This window comes from Triturus cristatus, chromosome 4_1, assembly GCF_964204655.1.
Source record: "Triturus cristatus chromosome 4_1, aTriCri1.1, whole genome shotgun sequence".
Lineage (NCBI taxonomy): Eukaryota > Metazoa > Chordata > Amphibia > Caudata > Salamandridae > Triturus > Triturus cristatus.
The window spans coordinates 625266377-625291749 of NC_140585.1; the positions used below are offsets into that span (position 1 = coordinate 625266377).

General features: G+C 45.8%; 1 protein-coding gene across 4 annotated transcripts in view; it reads right to left on the reverse strand.

Annotated features, from left to right (window-relative positions):
• LOC146855301 (synaptotagmin-1) overlaps window positions 1–25373 on the reverse strand; it is a 4118085-nt gene that overhangs the window by 2867692 nt on the left and 1225020 nt on the right. The window lies entirely within an intron of this gene.

Below are 25373 nucleotides of genomic sequence, written 5' to 3' on the forward strand. Positions count from 1 at the left end.
CAGGGAGAGGTGTTAAAAGTACTGTGGAACCCAGGGAATGGGGTCCCCATTGCCAAAAGTGGCCTGGGAAGGGAGCATTCAGCCCCTCCCCTTAGAGTTAGGCTCCAGGGTATTGGACCCAAGAAGACTTAGGGAGGAGGGCCAGACCCTTTTCTATTGGAACTGGCCTAGAAATGAGGTCCACGGCCCAATTAATGATCAGAGAGGGGGTATACCCCCTCCCCTTAATATATATGTTTGGACCAAGTATGGGGTCCTTGGGGCCCAAAGGCCAGCCTACACTGTGCATGCCAAAGACTGTGTACGGTGTGGGGTTAGTAGCCTGCTGTGGGTTCCGGCCAAAGAGACTGGCAGCAGGACACGTCCTGTCAGCCGCGTGCAAGGAGTTGGGAGCAGAGCCTGGCTTCAAGACAGGCCCTTTGGCCTACCCTATGCCATGTATGAACAAAGAGGTGCTTGGCATGGGATTGGTAGCCTACAGGCCCTGTGGCCAACCCCATGCTGCATGCTACGAAAGGCCGTGCACATTGTGGGGTACGGTGCTTGTGGGGGGTTTGCCGAAGGGCCTGGACCAACCCCCTCTCCATGCATAGCCAAAGGCTGTTCATGTCAGGGGGTTGACTTTACGCATTGTAATAACATATTACTTTACATGAAAAAAAACTTGAAATTCACTGTAAAAACAAAAGTATATTATACATTATTTTTCATAGTATACATATATATTATGGTATAGTTCTTATAATTAGGTGAATATGTCAATGATAACATTAATGTACTGAACTAAAAAAACTGAAAATTCACGTTCTATTTGTCTGAGCTACCTATATCTTGCACCCCCGCCATGCACTGCTTATGACGTCACATATTGCATCACCCATGGCATGTTCTGTGACATCATTTATGATATCACTGATGATATCTCAAATTACATCATTGATGACATCACTGATGTAATCACTGATGGCATCATCCAATGAGTGTGTTAGTTTGTTTCGTATTTTTCATAGTGACAGGTAACTACTATTACTTCTCTACCTAAGTTTGTATTGCCTGTGTCCAGATAATGGTTGTAACTGTTTGCAAAACACTTGTGCTCCTAATTCATCATGGCTAGTGAATTTATATGTTTTTAAGTTCAAAATGTAATGCTGTCACTGAAATTTTAAACGAACTCCAAACTATAACGTTACTTTCACCTTAACGTTTTTCAGTGAATTTCTAAGGTTTTTATTTTTGTAATCAAAAACAGATCTTTTTATCACACCTAACTATTACGTTATTTTAACCATTGTTTTTTGTTTTATCCAATCCTGCACACAAAAGTCCTCACGTCTTGAGGTCCAGACACCAGCGATACCCCTCTGGTAGTGGAATACATGCAACTCATAATCCACTCCTCCTTGCCAGTTTAAAAAAGAGATGCGCACTCCTGTGATGCAATAAGAAAGTATCTGTTTTATTTCAACATAATGAAGAAATGAGGCACTGTCTAGATAAACAAAACTACACGTAGTGTCTGTGACCAAGGTGTCAGGAATGTAGAAACATTGAGTATAAAGTCAGGGATGCATCACGCAGTTGGGGCAAAGAGTCAGTTGCAAGGAGTTGCAAGGCTGTGATGTGGACCCCATTTCCTCATTAAGGCTGCTGCTGAATAGAGATGCGAGGGCCTGTCCCAAAGATGCGTAACACAGCAGCAGTTCCAAAGGCAATGCAGGGTATGGCGATAATATGACTTGCGATGGGTCCAATGACTCCATGCATCAGTGTAGATGCATCAGCACCAAGCCGCAGATGTAATACACTGATTCCACTGGATCAACAGAGTTTGTCAAAGCTCCTTAAGCCCACTTCCAAGGGTCCATGACTGAAGTGGCACCACTTGGCAGGGTAAACTCACAGGTGGCAGACTTGAGGTGTAGATGCAAGGTTGTTGGAAGCCTGTTATGTTCCTGATCCTTCAAATCAGGAGAATGGACAACTACCCCTTTTAGTCACTCTGGGTTCTTGGTTCAAGAGATGAGATCCAGTCCTTCTCACATAGGCAAGTGGGCAGCAGGCAGCAGATCAGTGGAGAAAAGCAGGAGACCAGCAGAGTGCAGTTCAGCAGAGTGCCAGTCTTTAAGCAGCACAGTAGTCCTTCTTCAACAGGTTCAGAAGTGTACTGAAGTTTCTCTCTGTGGTCCACTATACCCAGTAGGGCAGTGGTTCCCAAACTTTTTAGACCAGCGGCTCCCCTGACTCATTGGCCGTTGGCCGTGGCTCCCCATTACGTAACTTTTTTTTTTCGGTGGAAGGGGGGGTGTAAGCCCGGCCTCCAGAGACTTCAATTTTTATCTCTGAAAATTATTGAGACGAAGTGGATGAAGGGATTATAATCGTGGATGTCATTTTATTAGCCGTAGTGTCTGAAAGGGAGGGTGGGTTAGATAGATTGATAGATGGATTTGTGCTCGGTGTGGGAATTACAAAGATTTTGTTTGAACATTTACATGTGTTTTCTTTGGATTCGGCGAGTCTAACATTTGTATTTGTACATTTGAAAAGTCCTTCCAACAGCCTAAGATAGCTGATGTGGTGCTATCCATGACTCTGTCTGGAGGGGCAATCAAATGCCACAGGAATAGTGGGACAGCAAGGTGGGAACTCCAGAGTGTGATTTATCTAGACTCGGAGATACCGGTAAGAGGCATGTACAGTGTTCGTCATCTGATGCATCAGTGCACACCGTTGCTTCCAGGCAAAGAGTGTTAGACAATGACAAATATGTTAAGTACAGTTCGCTCGTGGAGCACCAGAGCACAAACAGTGCCTCTTTCAAGGCAAAGATAACTAATTACTGGATGCTCAAAAATCAAAACGTGCGAAGCCTGGTGGTTATGGGCACATTGAGGGAACAAAAAGTTCCTATTCGTGGCATGTATTACAAAGTGCTCTTGCACAGGCTACATACTCTGGGTAGATGAGCGCTGGGTGATGTAGCAAGTAGTAGTTGGAAGGTAAAAGGTGGCTGCACACATACCTTGACTCAGCGTGTGGCCCATCTGTAAGTGGTCTTGTATATATTCCATTCCTTAACTGGGCAAATCACGTAATATCCCCGTGCCTATCAAAAAATGTATGTATCCTTGTTTAGCGTAACTGGTGCTCATGTAAAGCACTGCAATACCTTCGGTTCGAGTTCGCGCTATATAAAAGAAAAAATAAAACTGGAAAAAAAAGGTTTCTTGTACTTACTGTGTGCCAGACAGGCTTGTAGCCTTTGAGTAAATTATGGCCACTCTCTGCCAGAGGCGCAACTAGAGCCACATTTCGGGGGGGGGGGGGGGGGGGGGGGGGGGCTCTGAGGAAAAATTTCGGGGGGGGGGGGGGCTGAACTTTAAGCAATAGGCAGAGTGGAGCTGCAGGGGCTCTTAGAAGGGGTGACACAACAGCGAGGCCTCATTAACATGCAAATGGTCTTTTAAAGACCTGTGAAGTGCTCGGGAGCGGCTGCTTTTTTGCCCGGAAAGGTGTCTCATCCCGGGCTGCCGCACACGAGGGGGGGGGGGGGCTGAAGCCCTTTGAGTCCAATGGGTGTTGCGCGCCTGCTCTCTGCTTGGCCCCACTTCAAAGGCATTTATACTCTGCCTTCCCCTGAACTCTACCACGTGTGCACACTTCAAAGACCTCGCACTTTCTTATTTTTGTTAATGAAGCAAAGCTTCAGTGTCCTATGTTGCCCTTTTATCTTACAAATATTTATTACCAGGATTTAAATGACCTTGTTAGACGAGTGACTCGTGCCTTTTGACATCAAAATTACTCCTAAAGGCTGAAACTGAGCAGCTCTTCCCGCTATCGAAGCAACTACTTTACAGCTGTGGAGAATGCGGCTATGTTCACCGGCTGATTAATTTCTTACTTACACTGATGCCTGAAGTGCATGTGGCAAGGGTGAAGGTCTCCCTTTCAACTGGCGCCGTGAGATGAGATACCGCCTGTGCTTTGCCACCACTGCTGTGGTATCTGCTGCACTGCAGTGTCTCCGCAAGTGTATGAGCAGCTTCTATGCGTGTGGCCTCGTTGGATGAGCAGACGATTGAGCGATTTTCTTTGTCCTGGAATACAGAGTGTGTTTGCCGGCTCCAGGCACCCAGTCCTTTCCTGTGGTCTTATTAGGAGTTTTAAGTTACAGCCATCTCAGAACTGTTGCTGCGCCATTTCATTTCAGTCATGCACGCGCCTCAATATCCCCTTCAAAGCGCTGAATTCCCATTAGTGCTCGCGGCGCCCCAGGCTAGTTTTAATGGCGCACCAGGGTGCCGCGGCGCACAGTTTGGGAACCACAGCAGTAGGGCCTTTGAAGTGGGAAGAAGCTCCTAGAGGCATGCCTTTGAAGTGCACAAATGCCCTGTCTTCACTTCCCTTGCTCCAAACTAAATACAGGGAATATGGATCAATTTGTGTGGCGACGGGGCACAGTCTATTCAAGTGTGAGTAGGGCTGTGCCTAGCTCCTCCCTCCCATCCTGCCAATGACAGATCACTTAGTCACTGCTATGTTCCCCTATTGTCTGTGGCTGTCTAGGATAAATACACAAAGCCCAACTGTCACCCACACCCAGTCATGTGACCCAGAGACAGGCTGCAGGTATCAAATGGCTAAGGCAAGAAAATGCCAACTTTCTAAAAGTTTTCAAAAGGAGGGGGATGAGCCTTCACCTTGCTTTAATTCTAAGCATTCACAATTTTGCTTAATGAACAAACGTATTGCTTTCTGTTTGTTCTGGTACTTTGTTTATACCTTTTATTTAATGATTTTTCTTATTTTCTCATAAATTAATTTCAGTGCAAGAAAAGGACAAGTGTCTCATCATTTTACACCATATACAAATCATAAAAACATTCAAATCATTCAACTAATTACTAAGCCTGGGCAAAGCACTACGCTACGCTCGCGTAGTTTGCGAAGTTCGCGCTACTTCGCACTACGCGAACTGCATGTAGCACAGTGCGAACACGCGTAGCGTAGTGTTGCGTAGTGCTGCGGTCATTTTTTGCTTGCTCGCGGTCCAGAACGTCAAGTTGGCGACCGCGAGCAAGCAAAATGACATCCCGGCGAGACTTTTTCCTTGTTCGCGATCAGCAACATCAAGTTGGCGATCGCGAGCATGGAAAATAAACCTCCCGGCGAGATTCCCAACGCGAGGAGGTCAGGTTTCTCATTGCGAGTGGTCGCGTATGCTCGCGACCGCTCGCGATGAGAAACTACCAGTTCGCGTTGAGAAAGCTGCTGCGCGAGTAAAAATCTACTCGAGCAGCAGAAAACTACAGCTCGCACTGTGCAAGATGCCATTTTCAATGATTGCACAGTGCCGGTTGCTTGTCCGCACTGTGCAATCATTGAAAACGACATCTGGCACAGTGTGAACAAGGTACTACGCAGTTCGCGAAGTGCTACGCGTAGCTCGCGTAGTGCGAACTGCACTTTGCGTAGCTTCGCGAAGTGCTACTTCGCGAACTACGCCCAGGGTTACTAATTACATGACATTGGACATTCTTTTTACAAAAAGACAAGCATAGAAAGAAAATACATCCAATACATGTATATTTACAGTCCTTATTGCTTAACTGGCTACATTAATGATCCTGGACTTTTTTGGAATGTCTATGTCAGGTATCTGTGGAAGCACAGGGAAACGGAAATGTTTCTCTTTTCTTTATTGTAATTAGGTTTTTGACAGACTGGAGTTCCAGGATTCTCGTCAAGGTTTTTAATTTTTGGCTGCTCTAATTCTTTTCTGAGAAGCCTTTGGTCATCTTCTCATTTGGAGTTTAAGACAATATTACCATGTTTTGAGGGGCAGCACAAGCACTTCAGCAATGTCTAACATGGTAGTCTGCAAAGTCTGAAGGCCAGCAAAACTGAGGTCAGGAAAAAAAAGAGGAGGAAGACAAATATTTGGGGGAAGATGACCCCAAGGCTGACAGGTCTAACAGTCACTTTAACTTTTGTTTTCTTTCAGTAAATTTCTAGCTTTTTTTAAGGTAAAATAATATTTTATTATCATACGTGAAGCCAATACCATGCGGAGAACATACTTTGTCAAAGCGCAGCGTAGGGTTGGATGCAGGGTCTGGACTGCTGCTAGGCCTTGCATACAATCACCCCCACCAAAGGCCCAGCGTGGCACGAAGTTGGGCGCAGGTCCCATCCATGTGTGAGTGCACTAACTCATGCAGCACACAGCCTTCTGGCATGCGGAGCATGCCCCTTGTCTCGCATGTCATGGCAGCACTTAGGAGGCAGACTTACTGACTTTGTCAAAGAATCACAACATCAAAATATAAAATGTGGGCCTATTGGCTTTATCAAGGGGTGATCATATCATATATATATATATATATATTCACTGAAAAAACCATAGGTTTCAGGGACATTATAGTTAGAAATTAACATATAAAAAACCTTAGAAATTCACGGAATAAACCACAGGCTTTAGAGACGTTATCGTTAGTTGGACATTTCACTCGTACAAAACCAGAGAAATCCGTCCGTTATAGTTAGTTGAGCTAACTATAACTCACGCCCCGCAATGCTCTGCTGGTGACGTCACATATTACATCATTCATGAGATGGTCTATGACATCACTGATGACATCACTGAAAGACATTTCAAAAGACAACACTGAGGGCATTATCCAGTGACTTTGTGTTTCTGTAAAGTTTAAATATGTTTTATATATAAATGCCAAGGTATATTGAAGAATTAGTGGGCGTATAAATGTCTGAATGGATGATTTAGTAGGTGCGTTACTGACTGTATAAGTGAGTGATTAATTGTGTATTACTGAATGAATACGTTAGTGACTAAACTGTGTGAATGTCTGTATCAGTTTTTCAGTTGGTGTGTAAGGGGCTGCATGGGTTGGTGAGTATCTACATAAATGTCTATATGGGTTATTGATTGGTTGTCTGAGTATCTGTATGGGTGTCTGAGTGTCTCTGTGGGTCGGTGGGGGGTGTGACTGTGCACAGATGTGTGAGTGGGTGATTCACTGGGTGTATGGGTTCAAAAGTGCATCTGTGAAGGCCTGTATGGGTGGGTGAGTGTGTATATGGGTGTGTTGGTGAGTGAATGGATGGGTCAGTGGTACTTGTGTGAGTAATTACATATATGAAAGGCAGTATATGTGAGTGTTAGAGTATATAAATGACTATATGTGAGAGTGAGTGATTGTGAGAGTGTCTGTATGGATGAGTGTGTGCTTGTATCAGTGATTGTATAAGAGACTAAGTGTGTGTTAGTGTCTGTATGAATAAGTGAGGTGGTGTGTGTATAACTGTATAGGTGAGTGCATGGGAGTGTGATTGATTCTTAGCATAACTGACTAGGTATGTGAGTAACTCTATGGATGAGTGGTGGTGTGTGATTGTCTGTATAGGTGTATGAGTGCATGTGATAGAGCTGTATTGATGAATGACTGCATGTATGAGTGACTGTATTGGTGAATGAGTGGATGTTTGTGTAGACCTAGGAATCAGTGAGAGGGTATATAGTAACTGGTATTGGTGTGTCTATGGTTTCAAAAAATGGTAGTCTGTATTTTAGAGTGGGTGTATCAAAGGTTCTTTCAGGGTGTGAGGTGGTGTATCAGATTATCACATGGATGATGTCATTTGAGATGTCATCAGTGATGTCACTGACCATGTAATGAATGATGTAATATGTGACGTCATCAGCAGTGTAATGCGGGGCCACAAGTTATAATTAGCTCAATTAACTATAGTGGCCGAATTTCTCTGGTTTTGTCCACTGAAATGTCCAACTACCTATAACGTCCCTGAAACCTGTGTTTTTTTTAGTGAATTTCTAAGGTTATTTAAATGCTAATTTTTAACTATAACGTCCCTGAAACTTATGGTTTTTTCAGTGAATGTCAAAGGTTTTTTAAATGCTGTTTTCTAACTATAACATCCCTGAAACCTATGTTTTTTCAGTGAATTTCAAAGGTTTTTTAAATGCTGATTTCTAACTATAACGTCCCTGAAACCTATGATTTTTTCAGTAAATTTCTATGGTTTTTAATGCTAATTCTTAACTATAATGTCCCTTAAACCTATGGTTTTTCAGTGAATTTCTAAGGTTTTTAAAATGCTAATTTCTAGCTATGCCTACAGTGGTAGGACATGTGCAGAAAGAGGAAGAAAAGCGCAGAAAGAAGCAAGAGATATGCAGAAAGAGGTAACAGAGGTCCCGAAAGATGAAAAAAGGTGCAGAATGCAGCAAGAGATATGCAAAAAAGACCCAACAGAGGTGCAGAAAGAGGCCTTGTTGAAAAGTCATCCTGTGCCTGAACCTTTTGCTGACTGGTACTGGTGGTAACTGACTCTGAGTAACGAGGCCCGGAGGCAGTGCTATGCTGAAAGACACTTTAAATACAGTGAAAACACATACATACACTGAGGTACATATATGAGAAGAGCAGAAACAAGCAAGAGAAGTGCAGAAAGAGGCAAGTGAGGTGCAGAAAGAAGCAAGAGCAGTGCAGAATGAACCAACAGAGGCGCAAAAAGAGGCAAGAGGGGTAAAGAAAGAGGTAGGAGAGGTGCACAAAGAAGCAAGAGGGGTACAGAAAGAGGCAGAAGGGGGTGCAGAAAGAAAGAAGAGAAGTGCAGGAAGAAGCAACAAAGGAGCTGAAAGAGGTGTGAAGGGTACAGAAAGAAGGAAGAGAAGTGCAGAAAGTAGCAACAGAGGTGCTGAAAGAGGCACGAGGGGTACATAAAGAGGCAGGAGAAGTGCTGAAAGAAGCAACAGAGGTACAGAAACAGGAAAGAGAGGTACAGAAACAGGCAGGAAAGGTGCAAGAGATGTGCAGAAAGAGGGGAGAGGGGAGCAGAAAGAGGCAAGAGGGGTACAGAAAGAAGCAAGTAAGGTGCAGAAAGTGGCAAGAGAGGTACAGAAAATGGCAAGAGAACAGCAGAAAGAGGCAAGAGAGGGATGCCAAAAAGGGAAGAAGGTTGCAGAAAGAAGCAAGAGAGGTTCAGAAAGAAGCAAGAGAAATGCAGAAAGAAGCAAGAGAGGTACAGAAAGAAGAAAGACAAGTGCAGACAGAGACAACTGGGGTACAGAAAGAGACAACAGGAGTGCAGAAATAAGCAGGAGAGGTGCAGAAAGAGGCAGTAGAAGTAGAGAAAGAAGCAATAGAGGTGCAGAAAAAGGCAAGAGGGGTGCAGAAAGAGGAGAGAGAAGCACAGAAAGAAGTAAAAGAGGTGCACAAAGAGTCAAGAGAACTGCAGAAAAAGGCAAGAGAGATGCAGAAAGAGTCAGGAGAGGTGCACAAAGAGGCAAAAGGGATACAGAAAGAGGCAAGAGGGAAGGAGAAAGAAGCAAGAGAAGTGCAGAAAGAAGCAACAGATGTCGTGAAAGAGGCAAGAGAGGTGCAGAAGCAGGCAAGACAGGTACAGGAAGAGGGAACAGGGGTGCAGAAAGAGGTACAAGGGATACAGAAATTTGCAAGAGAGGTGTAGAAAGAAGCAAGAGCAGTGCAGAAGGAAGCAAGAGAAGTGCAAAAAGAAGCAAGAGAGGTGGGGAAATATGGAAGAGGGATGCAGAAAGAGGCATGAGGAATGCAGGAAATTGCAAAAGAGGGACAGAAAGAAGCAAGAGAAGTTCAGAAAGAACCAACAGAGGTGCAAAGAGGCAAGAGGGGTGTAGAAATAGGTAGAAGAGGTGCAGAAAGAGTCAAGAGGAGTACCTAAAGAAGCAGGAGGGGTGCAGAAAGAAGGAAGAAAAGTACAGAAAGAAGCAACAGAGGTGCTGAAAGAGGTGCAGAGGGCGCAGAAAGAGGCAACAGAAGTGTCTAAAGAAGCAACAGAGGTACTGAAAGAGGCAAGAGATGTACAGAAACAGGCAGGAAAGGTGTAGGAAGAGGGAACAGGGGTGCAGAAATAGCCAAGAGAGGTGCAGAAAGAGTGGAGAGGGCTGCTGCAAGAAGGGTACAGAAAGAAGCAAATGAGGTGCAGAAAGAAGCAACAGGGGTGCAGAAAGAGGCAACAGAATTGCTGAAAGAAGCAAGAGAAGTGTAGAAAGAAGCAAGAGAAGTGCAGAAAGAGGCATATGAGGTACAGAAAGAGCCAAGAGAGGTGCAGAAAATGGCAAGAGAACTGCAGAAAGAGGCAGGAGGGATGCAAAAAAGGGAAGAAGGGTGCATAAAGCAAAAGAGGTACAGAAAGAAGCAAGAGAGGGACAGAAAGAAAGAAGACGAGTGCAGAAAGAGACTACAGGGGTGCAGGAAGAATCATGAGTGGTGCAGAAAGAGGCAAAAGAAGTGCTGAAAGAAGCAACAGAGGTACAGAAAGAGGCAAAAAATGTGCAAAAAGAGGCCAGATGGGCGCAAAATGAAGCAAGAGAGGTACAGAAAGAAGCAAGGCAAGTGCATAAATAGGCTAGAGAACTGCAGAAAGAGGCAAGAGAGTTGCAGAAACAGGAAAAAAGGGTGCCAAAAGAGGGAACAGGTGTGCAGGCAGAGACAAGAGATGTGCAAAAAGACAGAAGAGGGATGCTGAAAGAGGCAAAAGAAGTGCAGAAAGATGCAAAATAGGTGCAGAAAGAGGCAAGAGAACAGCAGAAAAAGGCACGAGAGGTGCACAAAGAGGAAGGAGAGGTGCACAAAGAGGCAAGAGGGGTACAGAAAGAGGCAAGAGGGGTACAGAAAGAAGCAAGAGAAGTGCAGAAAGGCGACAAAGGTACAGAAAGAGGGAAGAGAGGTGCAGAAACAGGCAGTAAAGGTGCAGAAAGAGGGAACAGGGGTACAGAAAGAGGCAAATGGGATACAGAACTGTGCACATAGGTGCAGAAAGAAGCAAGAGAACTGCAGAAGTAGGCAAGAAAGGTGCAGAAAGAGGCAGGAAAAGTGCACAAAGAGGCCAGAGGGGGACAGAAAGAATCAAGAGGGGTACAGAAAGAAACAACAGACGTACTTAACGAGGCAAGAGGGGTACAGCAGAGATAGGCAATAGAGGTACAGAAACAGGCAGGAAATGTGTAGAAAGAGGGAACAGGGGTGCAAAGAGGCAAGAGGGATACAGACATTTGCAAAAGAGGTGCAGATAGAATCAAGTGCAGAAAGAAAGAACCAACAGAGGTGCACAAAGAGACAAGAAGGGTACAGAAAGAGGCAAGAGGTGTGCAGAAAGAAGGAAGAGAAGTGCAGAAAGAAGCAACAGAGGTGCTGAAAGAGACAAGAAGGGTGCAGAAAAAGGCAAGAGAAGTTCAAAAAGAAGCAACAGAGGTGCTAAAAGAGACAAGAAGGGTGTAGAAAAGGGCAAGAGAAGTGCAGAGAGAAACAACAGAGTTGCAGAAAGAGGCAATAGAGGTGCACAAAGAGGAAGGAGAGGTGCACAGTGAGGCAAGAGGGGTTCAAAAAGAGGCAAGAGGGGTGCAAAAAGAAGCAAGAGAAGTACAGAAAGAGGTCACAGAAGTCCAGTAAGACGAAGAAAGGTGCAGCAAGAAGAAAGAGATATGCAGAAAAAACCAACAGAGGTGCAGAAAGAGGCCTTGTTGTAAAGTCATCCTGTGCCCTGAACCTTTTGCTGACTGGTACTGGTGGTAACTGACTCTGACTCACCAGGCCCAGAGGCAGTGATATGCTAAAAGACACTTTGAATACAGTGAAAACCCCTACATACACTAGGGTACATATATGGGTTGGGATACCCCTGTGATTGGCATGAACTCCCCTGTAAGGCCCTAGTACATAAAAGTATTAAACAATCCAACTGCTAATACTGCGCTAAGTCTTCACGCTCCCTATTATTTAAGAGGACACATTTTGAGAATAAAACAAAAAGTGTCAAAGACTTATTTTTTGCTTGAATTAATCCGTTTTTAATAATATATCTTTAGAATTTTTTGGACCTTCCTATTGCCGAAGCAATTTTGGCGAAGACGAAATTAACTGATCAACGCGGATGTAACCGATGGACAAATACGGAGGAAACTGATTGACAAATGCAGCTCCGAGGATAGCTCAACACGGTGTCCACACGAGCATTTAGAATGTAAACGCACAGAAGAGACGCGCCCCCAATCCTACTGCACTCCAAGTATCCAAGTGAGGATCAACCCAACTCGTCTCCCTTCCGCTTTCTACACAGAAAAGTTTCCCCCCTTTTCCAAAATGCTCGTCTCCATTCAAAACAAGGTCCTGATGAGAGGCCCAGCGAACCAAGGGTCTCGTAACGCGTAGACCTTGTATTAAGACCACAAGAAGTTGATAAATTTATAAATAGGGATTATTTATAGAGATGCCTGTTTTTCTGAATATTTTATTTCTGTGGTCCAAATAGAAAGAACTGTAAAATACGTTTCTCTTTTGTGTTGACTTTCTGATCAACAAGCCTGCGTGAACGTATGAGTGAACCAGAATGTTTGGTATGTGAGAACAGTATGTTAGTAGCGAGTGAATAATTGGTGTAGTGTAAATATTGTAAACTTTTTTGTGTATTGTGATTCTTTTTTCAAACAAAATTGCTTCGGCAATAGGAAGGTCCAAAAAATTCTAAAGATATATTATTAAAAATTGATTAATTCAAGCAAAAAATAAGTCTTTGACACTTTTTGTTTTATTCTCAAAATGTGTCCTCTTAAATAACAGGGAGCGTGAAGACTTAGCGCAGTATTAGCAGTTGGATTGTTTAATATAATAGAGGCTCAGCTTTACTGCCTTCAGCCTACCTCCAGTATTGGTCATGGCTAGTACATAAAAGGGCAGGGGGATGAAAACTACCTCTAAGTCAGAGGTGCAGATAGAGACAAGTGAAGTGCAGAAAGAAGCAAAAGAGGGGAGAGAGGTGCAGAAACAGGCAGGAAATGTGCAGAAAGAGGGAACAGGGATGCAGAAAGAGGCAAGTGTGATATAGAAATTTACAAAAGAGGTGCAGAAAGAAGCAAGAGCAGTACAGAAGGAACCAACAGAGGTGCACAAAGAGGTAAGATGGGTACAGAAAGAGGCAAGAGAAGTAAAGAAAGAAGCAAACGAGGTACAGAAAGAGGCAAGAGCTGCAGAAAAAGGCAAGAGAGGTATAGAAAGAGAAAGGAGAGGTGCACAAAGAGGCAAGAGGGGTACAGAAAGAGTCAAGCGGGATGCAGAAAGAAGCAAGAGGAGTGCAGAAAAAAGCAACAGAGGTGCTTCAAAGAGGCAAGAGGGGTGCAGAAAAAGGCAAGAGTTTTGCAGACAGAAGAAACAGAGGTGCAGAAAGGGGCAATAGAGGTACAGAAAAAGGCAGGAAAGTTGGAGAAAGAGGGAACAGGGGTGCAGAAAGAAGCAAGAGGGACACAGACATTTGCAAGAGGTGGAGAAAGAAATGACAGAGGTGCAGAAAGAGGCAAGAGGGGTACAGAAAGAAGAGAGAGAAGTGCAGAAAGAAGCAAAAGAGGTGCACAAAGAGGCAAGAGAACTGCAGAAAAAGGCAAGAGTGGTGCAGAAAGCATCAGGAGAGGTGCACAAAGAGGTAAAAGGGGTACAGAAAGAGGCAAGAGAGGTGCAGAAAGAAGAAACAGAGGTGCAGAAAGAGGCAAGAGATGTGCAGAAACAGGCAGGAAAGTTGCAGAAAGAAGGAACGGGATGCAGAAAGAAGCAAGAAGGATACAGACATTTGCAAAAGACGTGCAGATAGAAGCAATAGCAGTGCAGAAAGAACCAAAAGAGGTGTACAAAGAGGCAAGAAGGGAGCAGAAAGAGGTAGGAGAGGTACACAAAGAGGCAAGAAGGGTACAGAAAGAGGCAATAGAGTTGCAGAAAGAGGCAAAAGGGATGCAGAAAGAAGAGTGTTGTTCAGAAAGAGGCAAGAGAAGAGCAGAAAGAGGCAAGTGAGGTGAAGAATCGGGGTAGGTGGAATTTGCGTAGTTGCAAAGCTCTGCGAAACGGTAAAAAATCTCTGCGAGCACGTAAATGTTTCATGAACACATGAAATTGCTTGTTCCGCCTGTTCGCAATGCTTTTTTCCTGTTCGCGAATGCTGTTTGCGAGCTTGGGGAAAAATATCTTGTGAACTCGCATTTTGAAAGCGCGAACAAGCCAAAAATTCTGCAAAGCCGCGGATCACGGAATTTTTGGTACTCTCAGCGGAATGCAAAATTACCCAAATTCTGCAAATTCCGCAAGCGGAACGGAATTTACCTGCCCAGGCCTAGTGCAGAAAGAGAAAAGAGAGGTATAGAAAGAGCCAAGACAAGTGTAGGAAGAGGCAAGACAAGGGCAGAAAGAGGCAATTGAGGAGCAGAAAGAGGCAAGAGGGGTTCAAAGAGAGGCTTGAGAAGTGCAGAAAGAGCCAGGAGAAGTGCAGAAAGAGGCAAGAGAGGTGCAGAAGGAAGAGAGTGAGGTGCAGGAGGAGGCAAGTGAGATACAGAAACAGGCAAGGGAACTACAGAAACAGGCAAGAGAAATGCACAGAGGCAAGAGAGGAGCAGAAAGAGGCAAGAGAGGTATAGAAAGAAGCAAGAAAAGTACAGAAAGAAGCAAGTGAGGTGCAGAAAGAGGCAAGGTGCAGAAAGAGGCAAGAGAGGTGTAGAAAAAAGCAAGAGAAGTGCAGAAAGAGGCAAATGAGGTGCAGAAAGAGATGGGAGAGGTTCAAAAAGAGGCAAGAGAGGTGCAGAAAGAGGCAAGTGAGGTGCAGAAAGAAGCAAGAGCAGTGCAGAATGAAATACCAGGTGCAAAAAGAGGCAAGAGGGGTGCAGAAAGAGGTAGGAGGGGTGCAGAAAGAAGGAAGAGAAGTGCACAAAGAATCAACAAAGGTGCTGAAAGAGGCAAGAGATGTGCAGAAACAGTCCGGAGAGGGGCAAGAGAGGTGCAGAAAGAGGGGATAGGGGTGCAGAAAGAGGCAAGAGCAGTGCAGGAAGAAGAAAGTCAGATGCAGTAAGAGGTGCAGAAAGATGCAAGAGAGGTGCAGAAACAAACAAGAGAAGTGTAGAAAGAGGCAAGAGAATTGCAGAAAGAAGCGACAGAGGTGTAGAAAGAAGCAAGCAAAGTGCTGAAAGAGGCAAGTAAGGTGCAGAAAGAATCAAGAGCAGTGCAGAATTAACCAACAGAGGTGCAAAAAGAGGCAAGAGGGGTGCAGAAAAAGGTAGGAGCCACACAAAGAGGCAAGTGGATACAGAAAGAGGCAGGAGGGGTGCAAGAAGGAACAGAGGTGCTGAAACAGGCACGAATGGTGCACAAAGAGGCAAGAGAAGTGCAGAAAGAAGCAACAGAGGTACATAAAGAGGCAAGAGAACTGCAGAAAAAGACAAGAGAGGTACATAAACAGGCAGGAAAGGTGCCAGAGAGGGCAGCAAGAGTTGAGAGGGGTTCAGAAATAGGCAGGAGGGGTTCAGAAAGAAGAAAGTGAGGTGCAGAAAGAGGCAACAGAGGTGCAGAATGAGGCAAGAGAGGTGTAGAAAATGGCAGGAGAACAGCAGAAAGAGGCAAGAGGGATGCCAAAAAGGGAACAAGGGTGCAGAAAGAAGCAAGAGAGGTGTAGAAAGAAGCAAGAGAAGTGCATAAAGAAGCAAGAAAGAGAGAAGATGAGTGCAGAAGGAGACAACTGGGGTGAAGAAAAAGACAAAAGGGGTGAAGAAAGAAGCAGAGAGATACAGAAAGAGGCGATAGAGTGCAGAAAAAAGCAACAGAGGTGCAGAATGTGGCAAGAGGGGTGCAGAAAGAAAAAAGAGAAGTGAAGAAAGAAGCAAAGGAGGTGCACAAAGAGGCAAGAGAACTGCAGAAAAAGGCAAGAGAGGTGCAGAAAGCATCAGGAGAGGTGTACAAAGAGGTAAGCGTGGTACAGAAAGAGGCAAGAGGGGTGCAGCAAGAAACAAGAGAAGTGCAGAAAGAAGCAACCGAGTTCCTTGAAGAGGCAAGTGAGGTGCAGAAAGAGGCAAAAGAGGTACAGAAAGAGGCAAGATAGGTGTAGAAAGAAGCAAGAGAAGTACAGAAAGAGGCAAGTGAGATGCAGAAAGAGGCGAGAGAGGTGCATAAAGAGGCAAGAGAGGTGCAGAAAGAGGTGAGAGAGGTGCAAAAAGAGGCAAGAGAGGTACAGAAAGAAGCAAGATCAACACAGAAAGAAGCAAGAGATGTGCAAAAGGTAGCAAGAGAGGTGGAGAAATAGGGAAGAGGGGTGCAGAAAGAGGCATGAGGGATGCAGAAAGAAGCAAGAGCAGTGTAGAAAGAACCAACAGAGATGCAAAAAAGAGACAAGAGGGGTGCAAAAATAGGTAGGTGAGGTGTAGAAAGAGGCAAGAGTGGTACAAAAAGTAGCAGGAGAGGTGCAGAAAGAGGCAAGAGAGGTACAGAAGGAAGTGAGTGAGGTGCAGAAAAAGGCAAGTGAGGTGCAGCAGAAAGAGGCAAGAGAGGTACAGAAAGGGGCAATGGAACTGCAGAAACAGGCAAGTAAAATGCACAAAGAGGCAAGACAGGAGCAGAAAGAGGAAATAGAGGTGAGCAAGGAAAGTGTAGAAAGAGGGAAGTGAGGTGTAGAAAGAGGCAAGGTGCAGAAAGAGGCAAGAGAGGTGTAGAAAAAAGCAAGAGAAATGTAGAAAGAGGCAAGAGAGGTGCAGAAAGAGGGGAAAGAGGTTCAGAAAGAGGCAAGAGAGGTGCAGAAAGAGGCAAGTGAGGTCCAGAAAGAAGCAAGAGCAGTGCAGAATGAAATAACAAAGGTGCAAAAAGAGGCAAGAGGGGTGCAGAAAGAGGTAGGAGGGGTGCAGAAAGAAGGAAGAGAAGTGCACAGAGAAGCAACAAAGTTGCTGAAAGAGGCAAGAGATGTGCAGAAACAGCCCAGAGAGGGGCAAGAGAGGTGCAGAAAGGGGGGATAGGGGTGAAGAAAGAGGCAAGAGCGGTGCAGGAAGAAGAAAGTCAGATGCAGAAAGATGCATGAGAGGTACAGAAACAAACAAGAGAAGTGTAGAAAGAGGCAAGAGAATTGCAGAAAGAAGCAACAGAGGTGTAGAAAGAAGCAAGCAAAGTGCAGAAAGAGGCAAGTAAGGTGCAGAAAGAAGGAAGAGTAGTGCAGAATTAACCAACAGAGGTGCAAAAAGAGGCAAGAGGGGTGCAGAAAGAGGTAGGATGCGCACAAAGAGGCAAGGGGATACAGAAAGAGGCAGGAGGGGTGCAAAAAGGAATAGAGGTGCTGAAACAGGCACGAAAGGTGCACAAAGAGGCAAGAGAAGTGCAGAAAGAAGCAACAGAGGTACAGAAAGAGGCAAGAGAACTGCAGAGAAAGGCAATAGAGGTACATAAACAGGCAGGAAAGGTGCCAGAGAGGTGCAGAAAGAGTTGAGAGGGGTGCAGAAATAGGCAGGAGGGGTGCAGAAAGAAGAAAGTGAGGTGCAGAAGGAGGCAACAGAGGTGCAGAAGGAGGCAAGAGAGGTGCAGAAAATGGCAGGAGAACAGCAGAAAGAGGCAAGAGGGAGGACAAAAAGGGAACAAGGGTGCTGAAATGTAGGAGAGTAGGATCTGTACTTATGTTGCCCCCACTTTTTTTCTGATGTATACACTGGTTCTGACTATAGTCTGGCTGGGTCCCTGCTAATCAGGGTCCCAGTCTCTCTGTTCTCTCTAAACGACTTGGAGTGCATATTAGATGCACTAGTGATTGGATACTGTGGTACCTTATGACCCCCTAGTATATGGTACATTAGGTACCTAGGGCCTCATTTATGAAAAGTGACGCATCACTGCGTGAAAACAGTGATGCGTCACTTTTCACTGTGCCCTCCCTGTGACTCCAGTGATGCGTCATATTTACAGTATGACGCAGTCACAGATACGTTAGTATTTCTGACGTATCTGTAGGCGCAAAAGTGACGCATTGCTGGAGTGTGTCACAAAAGTGACGCAACTCCAGCAATGTGTCCTTTCACATGGGGCAAGCCCCATGTGATAGGGCCTGCGTCAGTCTTACGCCTGCTGTGAGGCAGGCGTAAGATATTGACGCATTTGCACCCTAGAAGTGGCGCAGTGAAATCTCGTAGATTTCACTGCGTCACTTCTACGATGCTTACTTACGTGGGAACGCCCACCCTGCATACATTATACCTGACACAGGTATAATGTAGCGCAGGGGTTTGAAAAGTTACGCATCTAGGTAGATGCGTCACTTTGTAAATATGGCGCATCATGGCGCATGTTTTATGCCACTGGTGCGTCACAAAAAGTGACGAACCGGTGGCGCAAAAGTGACGCAGGGGCTCATAAATGAGCCCCCTAGGGCATAGGCACTTCACAGGCGTACCAGGGGCTGCAGCATGTATTATGCCATCCCTGGGAAACAGACTCAATCTGACACCACAGGCCTGCTACTGCAGCCTGGGTGAGGTAGTGTTAGCACTCCTCGCAGAGGTATAGGTTTCTACATCTCACCATAAACACACATATAAACCTATCAGCCACCCCTATGGCAGGCCCTATTAATACTGAGGGCAGGGTGCTTGGTTTACTATGTGAGGGGGTGCCTCTGCATGAGCAGGACCCCTCTGCAGCTGACAGAGTCTATTCTCGGTGGCTGTTTGTGGATGCGGTTAAACCATATACTCTTAAGTGCATTATAACCCAACAGTAAATGCTAACTTTGGAATGACTGCATTAAAACATGTCGTGTTTGATGTCAAACAACTTGGAATTATACCCCCACACCAGTAACTGGTGTGGGAGTATGATCCGACCCCTCTAGAGGGGATGACATGTACCCACTGTGGTAACACGGTAGAAATCTGAAAGAGCCTTAGCATCACAAAATGGATGCCACCAGCACAGACACTGGGCTGCCCTCCTGCTGCTGACTGAAACTCGCTGTGGAGGAGGCCCAACAATAGGCATCCTGTCACAGGGAGGTGTCACCACCTTCCAGACAGGATTTAGTGTATTGGGTAGGCCTGGGCGGCAAATTCCGTTCCGCTCGTGGAATTTGCGGAATTTGCGTAATTTCGCGTTCCGCGGAGAACGCGAAATTGCTCAAAAGTCTGCTTTCCGCGATTTCGCGAAATTTTTGCTTGTTCGCGTTCTCAACATGCATGTTCGCGAGATATTTCTCCTCGAGCACGCAAACAGCAATTGCAAACAGGAAAAAAGCATCGCGAACAAGCAATTCCGCGTGTTCGCGGAATTTCTGCGTGTTCGCGGAGATTTTTTACCGTTTCGCGGAGATTTGCGTAACGCAATTCCGCAAATTCCGCCCACCCCTAGTATTGGGGCTGGGTGGGTGCACTTCTAGAGTGCTTTGAAGTCCTGCACTGGGGGAGCAGTAGGCTCCTCTGTGCATATGCCAGCTCAAACCGGTTCAGGGGCTAGCTGTCCCTGCTCTGGCATGAAACTGGACAAAGGGAAGTGGGTGTAACCACCCCCTACCCTGACCATCCCAGAGAAGTGGTCTTAGAGCTAGTCCCTCACCTTCAGTATAATATAGCAAACCTTGCCATTGCAAAGCAGATAATCCCAGACGACGCTCTACAAAGAAAAATCCTGGCCCGTCGACGTTCCACTACCTTTGGAAGACAGAAGAATCTCCCTTGGAGTCAAGGAGTGACTCTCCTGCTTGGCAGGCATAATAAACTCTAATCAATGGTCGCAAACTTTCACGCTCCTGCCAGAGTTCGAAGTCCCTGCAGCCCTGGAAGTAGATTCCCTGACTTCTCGACGGCCATTGTGAGTCCCCAGCAGAGCTGAGGTGAGTGGATCCCACGAGTGATGAGGAACAGCAATCCCCGTGTACCATGCACTATTGTCAAGCGCTACCCCTTCACAACATTCTACGAATTTGTGCATTAGACCATTTCTGGCCCAAGCCTCCGGCAGGTTTTGCAGTGAAAATCAGAGGCCTACCCCATCCCGAGTGACCGTGGGCTCCTGTGAAGCATTTCCTCCAGAGGCGTCTTCGTGATCCCTTGCCCATTGGCTTGTGGGTCCCCGGAAGACTTTCTTATCAACTCAAAGGGCACCCCTGGTTGCTCTAGGCCTGCCCTCACTCACCTTTGCAGGGTGAGTCCCTCAGACCTTGCTGGTTTGCACCGCTGACCTTCTTTGATTTCCACAAGACTTGCTGTTGCCAAGGCTTGTTGGATCCAATCCGGTTGCTGACATGTCAGTAAGCTGCAGACAGTGTGGGACACTCCAAATCCAGCTGCTGGTCATCATCGATCCTTCCTGGTCCTCGTGAGCGAAGAGTCAAAACACCCTTGATCACCTGAAATCACCCAACTTCCGTGGGCAACCAGCTTCATGGCCCCGGTCACTGGCAAGTGACTGTGAACACTGTCCCTTCAATTTTCAGGTCATCTGCATCTCGAATCCTACCTTGGATTCCACCGGACACTTCTTCAGTCGACGCAAGCAGCAAGTCTTCTTTGGTCTTCATAGAAAACAGCAGCGCGATTCGACACCAAAAGACACCTATGCACCTGGCTTCCCTGGGTGAGGTAACTCGTGCATTCTGGTGCCCTAGTGTGTGTTGGCCCTCGAATTACTAACCTTGTAAGTGGCTTGCTACTAGACTTGCTCGAAGTACTCTAAAAATCAAACCGCGACTTGCTCCATTATAATCAATAGGGAACCCGCGGCTGTGTTCACACACTGCATGCGTCTCCTGTGGGTCTGTTACTTACCTGCTTTCACTGCAGTACTGAAGCCCCAGCGATTCTACAGGCCCTAGACCTGTCATTCTGCAAGTCGACTTTCCTAAACCTCTTTTTTAGTATATGGTCTGGTATGCCCCTAGGGTCCCAGCCATATTTGTGCTTAACTTATTGTGAAACATTGATATTTGAATGTGTTCCTGACTTCTAATCTCATAAATAGATTAGTAGAGTGTGTCTAGAAATAAATACATATATATTTGATATACAAACCTGTGTGGTGTCCTTTCATTTGGTAATTCAAGAGATTATAAGATAAAACAAGCTGCTTTACATTCCTCAGAGAATTAGCCTGAAGGCTGCTCTCCACAGCTACCACTAGGATAGCTTTCTTTAAAAGATTGTCTTAAACCTATCTACCATAAGAGTCGAATTGAACTGGTGCAAGGTGGCCACTATAACTAGTGGCCAGCATATGCCAGGCCAACTTCTCACAAGAAAGAAGCAAGAGAGGTGTAGAAAGAAGCAAGAGAAGTGCAGAAAGAAGCAAGAGAGGTGCAGAAAGAGAGAAGATGAGTACAGAAGGAGACAACTGGGGTGAAGAAAGAGACAACAGGGGTGAAGAAAGAAGCAGGAGAGGTACAGAAAGAGGCGATAGAAGTACAGAAATAAGCAACAGGTGCAGAAAGAGGCAAGAGGGGTGCAGAAAGAAGAAAGAGAAGTGCAGAAAGAAGCAAAAGAGGTGCACAAAGAGGCAAGAGAACTGCAGAAAAAGGCAAGAGAGGTGCAGAAAGCATCAGGAGAGGTGCACAAAGAGGCAAAAGTGGTACAGAAAGAGGCAAGAGGGGTGCAGCAAGAAACACGAGAAGTGCAGAAAGAAGCAACAGAGGTGCTTAAAGAGGCAAGTGAGGTGCAGAAAGAGGCAAAAGAGGTGCAGAAAGAGGCAAGAGAGGTGTAGAAAGAAGCAAGAGAAGTGCTGAACGAGGCAAGTGAGATGCAGAAAGAGGCGAGAGAGGTGCAGAAAGAGTCAAGAGAGGTGCAGAAAGAGGCGAGAGAGGTGCAGAAAGAGGCAAGAGAGGTACAGAAAGAAGCAAGATCAGCACAGAAAGAAGCAAGAGATGTGCAAAAAGAAGCAAGAGAGGTGGAGAAATAGGGAAGAGGGGTGCAGAAAGAGGCATGAGGGATGCAGAAAGAAGTAAGAGCAGTGTAGAAAGAACCAACAGAGGTGCAAAAAAGAGACAAGAGGGGTGCAGAAATAGGTAGGTGAGGTTTAGAAAGAGTCAAGAGGGGTACAGAAAGTAGCAGGAGGGGTGCAGAAAGAGGCAAGACAGGTACAGAAAGAAGAGAGTGAGGTGCAGAAAGAGGCAAGTGAGGTACAGCAGAAAGAGGCAATGGAACTGCAGAAACAGGCAAGTGAAATGCACAAAGAGGCAAGACAGGAGCAGAAAGAGGCAAGAGAGGTGTAGAAAGAAGCAAGGGAAGTGCAGAAAGAGGGAGGTGAGGTGCAGAAAGAGACAAGAGAGGTGCAGAAAGAGGCAAGAGAGGTACAGAGAGAGGCAAGTGAGGTGCAGAAAGAAGCAACAGCTGTGCAGAATGAACTAACAGAGGTGTAGAAACAAGCAAGAGAAGTGCAGAAAGAGGCAAGAGAACTTCCGAAAGAACCAACAGAGGTGTAGAAAGAAGCTAGAGAAGTAAAGAAAGAGGCAAGAGAGGTACAGAAAGAGGGAAGATGAGTACAGAAAGAGACAACAGGGGTGCAGAAAGAAGCAATAGATGTGCAGAAAGAGGCAAAAGAAGTGCAGAAAGAAGCAACAGAGGTACAGAAAGCGGCAAGAGAGGTGCAAAAAGAGTGAGGAGTGATGACAAAAGAGGCAAGATGGGTGCAGAAAGAAGCAAGAGAGGTTCAGAAAGAATCCATAGAAGTGTAGAAATAAGCCACAGGGGAACAGAAAGAGGCTACAGAGGTGCAGATAGAGGCAAGACAAGTGCAGAAAGAAGCAACATAGGTGCTTAAAGAGGCACGAGGGATGCAAAAAATGAGGCAAGAGAAGTGAGGAAAGAAACAACAGAGGTGGTGAAAAAGGCAAGAGAGGTGCAGAACGAAGCAAGAGGGGTACAGAAAGAATCAAGTGAAGTGCAGAAATAAGCAACAGGGGTGCAGAAAGAGGATAGAGGGGTGCAGAAAGAGGCAAGACAAGTGCATAAAGAAGCAACAGAGGTGCAGAAAGCGACAAGAGAGGTACAGAAACAGGCAAGAAAGGTACAGAAAGAGGGAACAGGGGAACAGAAAGAGGTACAAGGGATACAGAAATTTACAAGAGAGGTGCAGAAAGAAGCAAGAGCTGTGCAGAAAGAAGCAAGAGAAGTGCAAAAAGGAGCAAGAGAGGTGGAGAAATAGGGAAGAGGGGTGCAGAAAGAGACATGAGGGATGCAGAAATTTGCCAAAGAGGTGCAGAAAGAAGCAAGAGCAGTGCAGAAAGAACCAACAGAGTTGCAAAAAAGAGACACGAGGGGTGCAGAAATAGGTAGGTGAGGTGCAGAAAGAGGCAAGATGTATACAGAAAAAAGCAGGAGGGGTGTAGAAAGAGGCAAGAGAGGTACAGAAGGAAGAGAGCGAGGTGCAGAAAGAGGCAAGTGAGGTGCAGCAGAAAGAGGCAAGATTGGTACAGAAAGGAGCAAGGGAACTGCAGAAACAGGCATGAGAAATTTACAAAGATGCAACACAGGAGCAGAAAGAGGAAAGAGAGGTGTAAAAAGAAGCAAGATAAGTGCAGAAAGAGGCAAGAGAGGTGCAGAGAGAGGCAAGTGAGGTGCAGAAAGAAGCAAGAGCAGTACAGAATGAACCAACAGAGGTGCAAAAAGAGGCAAGAGGCATGCAGAAAGAGGTAGGAGAGGTGCAAGAGGGGTACAGAAGGAGGCAGGAGGGGTTCAGAAGGAAGGAAGAGAAGTGCAGAAAGAAGCAACAAAGTTGCTGTAAGAGGCACGAAGGGTGAAGAAAGAGGAAACAGAAGTGCAGAAAGAAGCAACAGAGGTACAGAAAGAGGCAACAGAGGTACAGAAACATGCAGGAAAGGTGCAGAAAGAAGGAACAGGGGTGCAGAAAGAGGCAAGAGCGGTGCAGAAAGAGGGGAGAGGGGTGCAGAAAGAGGCAAGAGGGGTGAAGAAAGAAGCAAGTGAGGTGCAGAAAGAAGCAACCCAACTGCAGAAAGACTCAAGAGAGATGTAGAAAGAAGCAAGAGAAGTGCAGAAAGAGGCAAAGGAATTTCTGAAAGAAGCAACAGATGTGTAGAAAGAAGCAAGAGAAGTGCAGAAAGAGGAACGTGAGGTGCAGAAATAGTCAAGAGAGGTGCTGAAAATGGCAAGAGAACTGAAGAAAGAGGCAAGAGGGGTGCAAAAAAGGGAAAAATAATGCATAAAGAAGCATGAGAGGTGCAGAAAGAAGCAAGAGAAGTGCAGAAAGAGGGAAGATGAGTACAGAAAGAGACAATAGGGGTGCAGAAAGATGCAACAGATGTGCAGAAAGAATTCAAAGAAGTGCAGAAATAAGCAACAGAGGTACAGAAAGAGGCTACAGGGGTGCAGAAAGAGGCAAGACAAGTGCAGAAAGAAGCAACATAGGTGTTTACAGAGGCTAGAGAGGTGACGAAACAGGCAAGAAAGGTACAGAAAGAGGGAACAGGGGTGCAGAAAGAGGTACAAGAGATATATAAATTTGCAAGAGAGGTGCAGAAAGAAGCAAGAGCAGTGCAGAAAGAAGCAAGAGAAGTGCAAACAGGAGCAAGAGAGGTGGAGAAATAGGGAAGAGGGGTGCAGAAAGAGGCATGAGGGTTGCAGAAATTTGCAAAAGAGGTGCAGAAAGAAGCAAGATCAGTGCAGAAGGAACCAAAAGAAGAGACAATAGGAGTGCAGAAATAGGTAGGTGAGGTGCAGAAAGAGTCAAGGGGGTACAGAAAGAAGCAGGATGGGTGCAGAAAGAGGCAAGAGAGATACAGAAAGGGGCAAGGGAACTGCTGGAGCAGGCAAGAGAAATATACAAAGAGGCATGAGAGGAGGAGAAAGAGGCAATAGAGTTGTAGAAAGAAGCAAGATAAGTACAGAAATAGGTCAGTGAGGTGCAGAAAGAGGCAAGAGAGTTGTAGAAAGAGGTAAGAGAGGTGCAGAAAGAGGTAAGAGAGGTGCAGAGAGAGGCAAGTGAGGTGCAGTGAGAAGCAAGAGCAGTGTAGAATGAACCAACAGAGGTGCAAAAAGAGGCAAGAAGGGTGCAGAAAGAGGTAGGTGAGGTGCACAAAGAGGGATACAAAAAAAGGCAGGAAGGGTGCAAAAAGAAGGAAGACAAGTGCAGAAAGAAGCAACAGAGGTGCTGCAAGAGGCAAGAGGGATACAGAAAGAGGTAGGCGAGGTGCACAAAGAGGGGTACAAAAAAAGGCAGGAAGGGTGCAGAAAGAAGGAAGAAAAGTGCAGAGAGAAGCAACAGAGGTGCTGAAAGAGGCATGAAGGGGGCAGAAAGAGGCAAGAGAAGTGTAGAAAGAAGCAAAGAGGCAAGAAAGGTGCAGAAACAGGCAAGAAAGGTGCAGAAAGAGGGAACAGGGGTTCAGAAAGAGGCATGGGATGTCCAGAAAGAGGGGAGAGGGGCGCAAAAAGAGTCAAGAGGGGTGCAGAAAGAAGCAAGTGAGGTACAGAAAGAAGCAATAGAGGTGCAGAAAGATGCAAGAGAGGTGCTGAAACAATCAAGAGAAGTGCAACAAGAGGCAAGAGAATTGCTGAAAGAAGCAACAGAGGTATAGAA